The sequence below is a fragment of the Zeugodacus cucurbitae genome, chromosome 4 (genome assembly GCF_028554725.1).
Source record: "Zeugodacus cucurbitae isolate PBARC_wt_2022May chromosome 4, idZeuCucr1.2, whole genome shotgun sequence".
NCBI classification, from domain to species: domain Eukaryota; kingdom Metazoa; phylum Arthropoda; class Insecta; order Diptera; family Tephritidae; genus Zeugodacus; species Zeugodacus cucurbitae.
This window is the reverse complement of record NC_071669.1, coordinates 31,360,304-31,369,698: the sequence shown is the minus strand read 5'-3', so window position 1 is coordinate 31,369,698 and position 9,395 is coordinate 31,360,304.

Sequence of the window (9,395 nt, the reverse complement as noted above, 5' to 3'; positions counted from 1 at the left end):
TTAATCGGCAAATAAAAACATAAATAATATTTATTCATAATCATTTATTTTGTATTTTTATCAGATTTAAGATAAAAGTTCACTTTCTTGCAAGTTATTTATCGACATATAGAAACATAAATAACATTTATTCAAAATCATTTATTTTGTATTTTATCATATTTAAGATTAAAGTTCACTTTCTTTCAAGTTGAATATCGACAAATAAAAGCATAAAGAATATTTATTCATAATCATTTATTTTGTATTTTATCATATTTAAGATTAAAGTTCACTTTCTTGCAAGTTGAATATCGACAAATAAAAGCATAAAGAATATTTATTCATAATCATTTATTTTGTATTCTATCATATCTAAGATTAAAGTTCACTTTCTTGCAAGTTGTTTATCGACAAATAGAAACATAAAGAACATTTATTGATAATCATTTATTTTGAGTTTTCTCAGATTTTTGATCAAAGTTCACTTTCCTGCAAGTTGAATATAGTCAAATAAAAACATAAAAATATCTATTCATAATCATTTATTTTGTATTTTATCAGAACTAAGATCAAAGTTCACTTTCTTGCAAGTTGTTTATCGACAAATAGAAACATAAATAACATTTCATCATGATCATTGATTTTGTATTTTATCAGATTTAAGATCAAAGTTCACTTTCTTGCAAGTTGAATATCGACAAATAAAAACATAAAGAATATTTATTCATAATAATTTATTTTGTATTTTTATCAGATTTAAGATCAAAGTTCACTTTCTTGCAAGTTGAATATCGACAAATAAAAACATAAAGAATATTAATTCATTATCACTTATTTTGTATTTTATCAGATTTAAGATCAAAGCTCACTTTCTTGCAAGTTGTTTATCGACATATAAAAACATAAATAACATTTATTCATAATCATTGATTTTGTATTCTATCATATCTAAGATTAAAGTTCACTTTCTTGCAAGTTGTTTATCGACAAATGGAAACATAAAGAACATTTATTGATAATCATTTATTTTGAGTTTTCTCTGATTTATGATCAAAGTTCACATTCATGTAAGTTGTTAATCGGCAAATAAAAACATAAATAATATTTATTCATAATCATTTATTTTGTATTTTTATCAGATTTAAGATCAAAGTTCACATTCTTGCAAGTTGAATATCGACAAATAAAAACATAAAGAATATTTATTCATAATAATTTATTTTGTATTTTATCAGATTTAAGATCAAAGCTCACTTTCTTGCAAGTTGTTTATCGACAAATAAAAACATAAACAACATTTATTCAAAATCATTTATTTTGTATTTTATCATATTTAAGATTAAAGTTCACTTTCTTGCAAGTTGAATATCGACAAATAAAAGCATAAAGAATATTTATTCATAATAATTTATTTTGTATTTTATCAGATTTATGATCAAAGTTCACTTTCATGTAAGTTGTTAATCGGCAAATAAAAACATAAATAATATTTATTCATAATCATTTATTTTGTATTTTTATCAGATTTAAGATAAAAGTTCACTTTCTTGCAAGTTATTTATCGACATATAGAAACATAAATAACATTTATTCAAAATCATTTATTTTGTATTTTATCAGATTTAAGATCAAAGCTCACTTTCTTGCAAGTTGTTTATCGACAAATAAAAACATAAACAACATTTATTCAAAATCATTTATTTTGTATTTTATCATATTTAAGATTAAAGTTCACTTTCTTACAAGTTGAATATCGACAAATAAAAGCATAAAGAATATTTATTCATTATCATTTATTTTGTATTCTATCATATCTAAGATTAAAGCTCACTTTCTTGCAAGTTGTTTATCGACAAATATAAACATAAAGAACATTTATTGATAATCATTTATTTTGAGTTTTCTCAGATTTATGATCAAAGTTCACTTTCCTGCAAGTTGAATATCGACAAATAAAAACATAAAGAATATTTATTCATAATAATTTATTTTGTTTTTTATCAGATTTATGATCAAAGCTCATTTTCATGTAAGTTGAATATCGACAAATAAAAACATAAAGAATATTTATTCACAATCATTTATTTTGTATTTTATCAGAACTAAGATCAAAGTTCACTTTCTGGCAAGTTGTTTATCGACAAATAGAAACATAAATAACATTTATTCATAATCACTGATTTTGTATTTTTATCAGATTTGAGATCAAAGTTCACTTTCTTGCAAGTTGAATATCGACAAATAAAAACATAAAGAATATTTATTCACAATCATTTATTTTGTGTTTTATCAGAACTAAGGTCAAAGTTCACTTTCTGGCAAATTGTTTATCGACAAATAGAAACATAAATAACATTTATTCATAATCATTGATTTTGTATTTTTATCAGATTTAAGATTAAAGTTCACCTTCTTGCAAGTTGTTTATCGACAAATAGAAACATAAAGAACATTTATTGCTAATCATTTATTTTGAGTTTTCTCAGATTTATGATCAAAGTTCACTTTCCTGAAAGTTGAATATCGACAAATAAAAACATAAAGAATATTTATTCATAATAATTTATTTTGTTTTTTATCAGATTTATGATCAAAGTTCACATTCTTGCAAGTTGAATATCGACAAATAAAAACATAAAGAATATTTATTCATAATAATTTATTTTGTATTTTATCAGATTTAAGATCAAAGCTCACTTTCTTGCAAGTTGTTTATCGACAAATAAAAACATAAACAACATTTATTCAAAATCATTTATTTTGTATTTTGTCATATTTAAGATTAAAGTTCACTTTCTTACAAGTTGAATATCGACAAATAAAAGCATAAAGAATATTTATTCATTATCATTTATTTTGTATTCTATCATATCTAAGATTAAAGCTCACTTTCTTGCAAGTTGTTTATCGACAAATAGAAACATAAAGAACATTTATTGATAATCATTTATTTTGAGTTTTCTCAGATTTATGATCAAAGTTCACTTTCCTGCAAGTTGAATATCGACAAATAAAAACATAAAGAATATTTATTCATAATAATTTATTTTGTTTTTATCAGATTTATGATCAAAGCTCATTTTCATGTAAGTTGAATATCGACAAATAAAAACATAAAGAATATTTATTCACAATCATTTATTTTGTATTTTATCAGAACTAAGATCAAAGTTCACTTTCTGGCAAGTTGTTTATCGACAAATAGAAACATAAATAACATTTATTCATAATCACTGATTTTGTATTTTTATCAGATTTGAGATCAAAGTTCACTTTCTTGCAAGTTGAATATCGACAAATAAAAACATAAAGAATATTTATTCACAATCATTTATTTTGTATTTTATCAGAACTAAGGTCAAAGTTCACTTTCTGGCAAATTGTTTATCGACAAATAGAAACATAAATAACATTTATTCATAATCATTGATTTTGTATTTTTATCAGATTTAAGATTAAAGTTCACCTTCTTGCAAGTTGTTTATCGACAAATAGAAACATAAAGAACATTTATTGCTAATCATTTATTTTGAGTTTTCTCAGATTTATGATCAAAGTTCACATTCCTGAAAGTTGAATATCGACAAATAAAAACATAAAGAATATTTATTCATAATAATTTATTTTGTTTTTTATCAGATTTATGATCAAAGTTGCATTTTCATGTAGGTTGAATATCTACAAATAAAAACATAAAGAATATTTATTCATAATCATTGATTTTGTATTTTTATCAGATTTAAGATCAAAGTTCACTTTCTTGCAAGTTGTTTATCGACAAGTAGAAACACAAATAACATTTATTCAAAATCATTGATTTTGTATTTTTATCAGATTTAAGATCAAAGTTCACTTTCTTGCAAGTTGAATATCGACATATAAAAACATAAAGAATATTAACTCATTATCACTTATTTTGTATTTTATCAGATTTATGATCAAAGTTGCATTTTCATGTAAGTTGAATATCTACAAATAAAAACATAAAGAATATTTATTCATAATCATTGATTTTGTATTTTTATCAGATTTAAGATCAAAGTTCACTTTCTTGCAAGTTGTTTATCGACAAATAAAAACATAAATAACATTTATTCATAATCATTAATTTTGTATTCTATCATATCTAAGATTAAAGTTCACTTTCTTGCAAGTTGTTTATCGACAAATAGAAACATAAAGAACATATATTGTTAATAATTTATTTTGAGTTTTCTCAGATTTATGATCAAAGTTCACTTTCCTGCAAGTTGAATATCGACAAATAAAAACATAAAGAATATTTATTCATAATAATTTATTTTGTATTTTATCAGATTTATGATCAAAGTTCACTTTCATGTAAGTTGTTAATCGGCAAATAAAAACATAAATAATATTTATTCATAATCATTTATTTTGTATTTTTATCAGATTTAAGATAAAAGTTCACTTTCTTGCAAGTTATTTATCGGCATATAGAAACATAAAGAACATATATTCATAATCATTTATTTTGTATTCTATCAGATCTAAGATCAAAGTTCACTTTCTTGCAAGTTGAATATCGACATATAAAAACATAAAGAATATTTATTCATAATAATTTAATTTGTATTTTATCAGATTTAAGATCAAAGCTCACTTTCTTGCAAGTTGTTTATCGACAAATAAAAACATAAATAACATTTATTTAAAATCATTTATTTTGTATTTTATCATATTTAAGATTAAAGTTCACTTTCTTGCAAGTTGTTTATCGACAAATATAAACATAAAGAACATTTATTGTTAATCATTTATTTTGAGTTTTCTCAGATTTATGATCAAAGTTCACTTTCCTGCAAGTTGAATATCGACAAATAAAAACATAAAGAATATTTATTCATAATAATTTATTTTGTATTTTTATCAGATTTAAGATCAAAGTTCACTTTCTTGCAAGTTGTTTATCGACAAATAGAAACATAAATAACATTTCATCATGATCATTGATTTTGTATTTTTATCAGATTTAAGATCAAAGTTCACTTTCTTGCAAGTTGGATATCGACAAATAAAAACATAAAGAATATTTATTCATAATAATTTATTTTGTATTTTATCAGATTTATGATCAAAGTTCACTTTTATGTAAGTTGTTAATCGGCAAATAAAAACATAAATAATAAAGGGTGATTTTTTAAGAGCTTGATAACTTTTCGACAAATAAAAACATAAAGAATATTTATTCATAATAATTTATTTTGTATTTTATCAGATTTATGATCAAAGTTCACTTTTATGTAAGTTGTTAATCGGCAAATAAAAACATAAATAATAAAGGGTGATTTTTTAAGAGCTTGATAACTTTTTTAAAAAAAAAAACGCATAAAATTTGCAAAATCTCATCGGTTCTTTATTTGAAACGTTAGATTGGTTCATGACATTTACTTTTTGAAGATAATTTCATTTAAATGTTGACCGCGGCTGCGTCTTAGGTGGTCCATTCGGAAAGTCCAATTTTGGGCAACTTTTTCGAGCATTTCGGCCGGAATAGCCCGAATTTCTTCGGAAATGTTGTCTTCCAAAGCTGGAATAGTTGCTGGCTTATTTCTGTAGACTTTAGACTTGACGTAGCCCCACAAAAAATAGTCTAAAGGCGTTAAATCGCATGATCTTGGTGGCCAACTTACGGGTCCATTTCTTGAGATGAATTGTTCTCCGAAGTTTTCCCTCAAAATGGCCATAGAATCGCGAGCTGTGTGGCATGTAGCGCCATCTTGTTGAAACCACATGTCAACCAAGTTCAGTTCTTCCATTTTTGGCAACAAAAAGTTTGTTAGCATCGAACGATAGCGATCGCCATTCACCGTAACGTTGCGTCCAACAGCATCTTTGAAAAAATACGGTCCAATGATTCCACCAGCGTACAAACCACACCAAACAGTGCATTTTTCGGGATGCATGGGCAGTTCTTGAACGGCTTCTGGTTGCTCTTCACCCCAAATCGGCAATTTTGCTTATTTACGTAGCCATTCAACCAGAAATGAGCCTCATCGCTGAACAAAATTTGTCGATAAAAAAGCGGATTTTCACATTTCGAACCGAACACTGATTTTGGTAATAAAATTCAATGATTTGCAAGCGTTGCTCGTTAGTAAGTCTATTCATGATGAAATGTCAAAGCATACTGAGCATCTTTCTCTTTGACACCATGTCTGAAATCCCACGTGATCTGTCAAATACTAATGCATGAAAATCCTAACCTCAAAAAAATCACCCGTTATTTATTCATTATCATTTATTTTGTATTCTATCAGATCTAAGATCAAAGTTCACTTTCTTGCAAGTTATTTATCGACATATAGAAACATAAAGAACATATATTCATAATCATTTATTTTGTATTTTATCAGATTTAAGATTAAAGTTCACTTTCTTGCAAGTTGTTTATCGACAAGTAAAAACATAAATAACATTTATTCAAAATCATTTATTTTGTATTTTATCATATTTAAGATTAAAGTTCACTTTCTTGCAAGTTGAATATCGACAAATAGAAACATAAAGAACATTTATTGATAATCATTTATTTTGAGTTTTCTCAGATTTTTGATCAAAGTTCACTTTCCTGCAAGTTGAATATCGACAAATAAGTACATAAAGAATATTTATTCATAATAATTGATTTTGTTTTTTATCAGATTTATGATCAAAGTTCATGTTCATGTAAGTTGAATTTCGACAAATAAAAACATAAAGAATATTTATTCATAATCATTTATTTTGTATTTTATCAGAACTAAGATCAAAGTTCACTTTCTTGCAAGTTGTTTATCGACAAATAGAAACATAAATAACATTTATTCATAATCATTGATTTTGTATTCTATCACATCTAAGATTAAAGTTCACTTGCTTGCAAGTTGTTTATCGACGAATAGAAACATAAAGAACATTTATTGATATTCATTTATTTTGAGTTTTCTCAGATTTATGATCAAAGTTCACTTTCCTGCACGTTGAATATCGGCAAATAAAAACATAAAGAATATTTATTCATAATAGTTTATTTTGTATTTTTATCAGATTTATGATCAAAGTTCACTTTCATGTAAGTTGAATATCGTCAAATAAAAACATAAAGAATATTTATTCATAATAATTTATTTTGTTTTTTATCAGATTTATGATCAAAGTTCATTTTCATGTAATTTGAATATCGACAAATAAAAACATAAAGAATATTTATTCATAATCATTTATTTTGTATTTTATCAGAACTAAGATCAAAGTTCACTTTCTTGCAAGGTGTTTATCGACAAATAGAAACATAAATAACATTTATTCATAATCATTGATTTTGTATTTTTATCAGATTTAAGATCAAAGTTCACTTTCTTGCAAGTTGAATATCGACATATAAAAACATAAAGAATATTAATTCATTATCACTTATTTCGTATTTTATCAGATTTAAGATCAAAGCTCACTTTCTTGCAAGTTGTTTATCGACAAATAAAAACATAAATAACATCTATTCAAAATCATTTATTTTGTATTTTATCATATTTAAGATTAAAGTTCACTTTCTTGCAAGTTGAATATCGACAAATAAAAGCATAAAGAATATTTATTCATAATCATTTATTTTGTATTCTATCATATCTAAGATTAAAGTTCACTTTCTTGCAAGTTGTTTATCGACAAATAGAAACATAAAGAACATTTATTGATAATCATTTATTTTGTATTCTATCAGATCTAAGATCAAAGTTCACTTTCTTGCAAGTTGAATATCGACAAATAAAAACATAAATAATATTTATTCATAATCATTTATTTTGTATTTTTATCAGATTTAAGATAAAAGTTCACTTTCTTGCAAGTTATTTATCGACATATAGAAACATAAAGAACATATATTCATAATCATTTATTTTGTATTCTATCAGATCTAAGATCAAAGTTCACTTTCTTGCAAGTTGAATATCGACATATAAAAACATAAAGATTATTTATTCATAATAATTTATTTTGTATTTTATCACATTTAAGATCAAAGCTCACTTTCTTGCAAGTTGTTTATCGACAAATAAAAACATAAATAATATTTATTCATAATCATTTATTTTGTATTTTTATCAGATTTAAGATAAAAGTTCACTTTCTTGCAAGTTATTTATCGACATATAGAAACATAAAGAACATATATTCATAATCATTTATTTTGTATTCTATCAGATCTAAGATCAAAGTTCACTTTCTTGCAAGTTGCATATCGACATATAAAAACATAAAGAATATTTATTGATAATCATTTATTTTGAGTTTTCTCTGATTTATGATCAAAGTTCACTTACCTGCAAGTTGAATATCGACAAATAAATACATAAAGAATATTTATTCATAATAATTGATTTTGTTTTTTATCAGATTTATGATCAAAGTTCATGTTCATGTAAGTTGAATATCGACAAATAAAAACATAAAGAATATTTATTCATAATCATTTATTTTGTATTTTATCAGAACTAAGATCAAAGTTCACTTTCTTGCAAGTTGTTTATCGACAAGTAGAAACTCAAATAACATTTATTGATAATCATTTATTTTGAGTTTTCTCTGATTTATGATCAAAGTTCACTTTCATGTAAGTTGTTAATCGGCAAATAAAAACATAAATAACATTTATTCATAATCATTTATTTTGTATTTTTATCAGATTTAAGATCAAAGTTCACTTTCTTGCAAGTTGAATATCGACAAATAAAAACATAAGGAATATTAATTCATTATCACTTATTTTGTATTTTATCAGACTTAAGATCAAAGCTCACTTTCTTGCAAGTTGTTTATCGACAAATAAAAACATAAATAACATTTATTCATAATCATTGATTTTGTATTCTATCATATCTAAGATTAAAGTTCACTTTCTTGCAAGTTGTTTATCGACAAATAGAAACATAAAGAACATTTTTTGATAATCATTTATTTTGAGTTTTCTCTGATTTATGATCAAAGTTCAATTTCCTGCAAGTTGAATATCGACAAATAAGTACATAAAGAATATTTATTCATAATCATTTATTTTGTATTTTATCAGAACTAAGATCAAAGTTCACTTTCTTGCAAGTTGTTTATCGACAAGTAGAAACACAAATAACATTTATTGATAATCATTTATTTTGAGTTTTCTCTGATTTAAGATCAAAGTTCACTTTCTTGCAAGTTGTTTATCGACAAATAAAAACATAAATAACATTTATTCATTATCATTTATTTTGTATTCTATCATATCTAAGATTAAAGTTCACTTTCTTGCAAGTTGTTTATCGACAAATAGAAACATAAAGAACATTTATTGATAATCATTTATTTTGAGTTTTCTCAGATTTATGATCAAAGTTCATTTTCATGTAAGTTGAATATCGACAAATAAAAACATA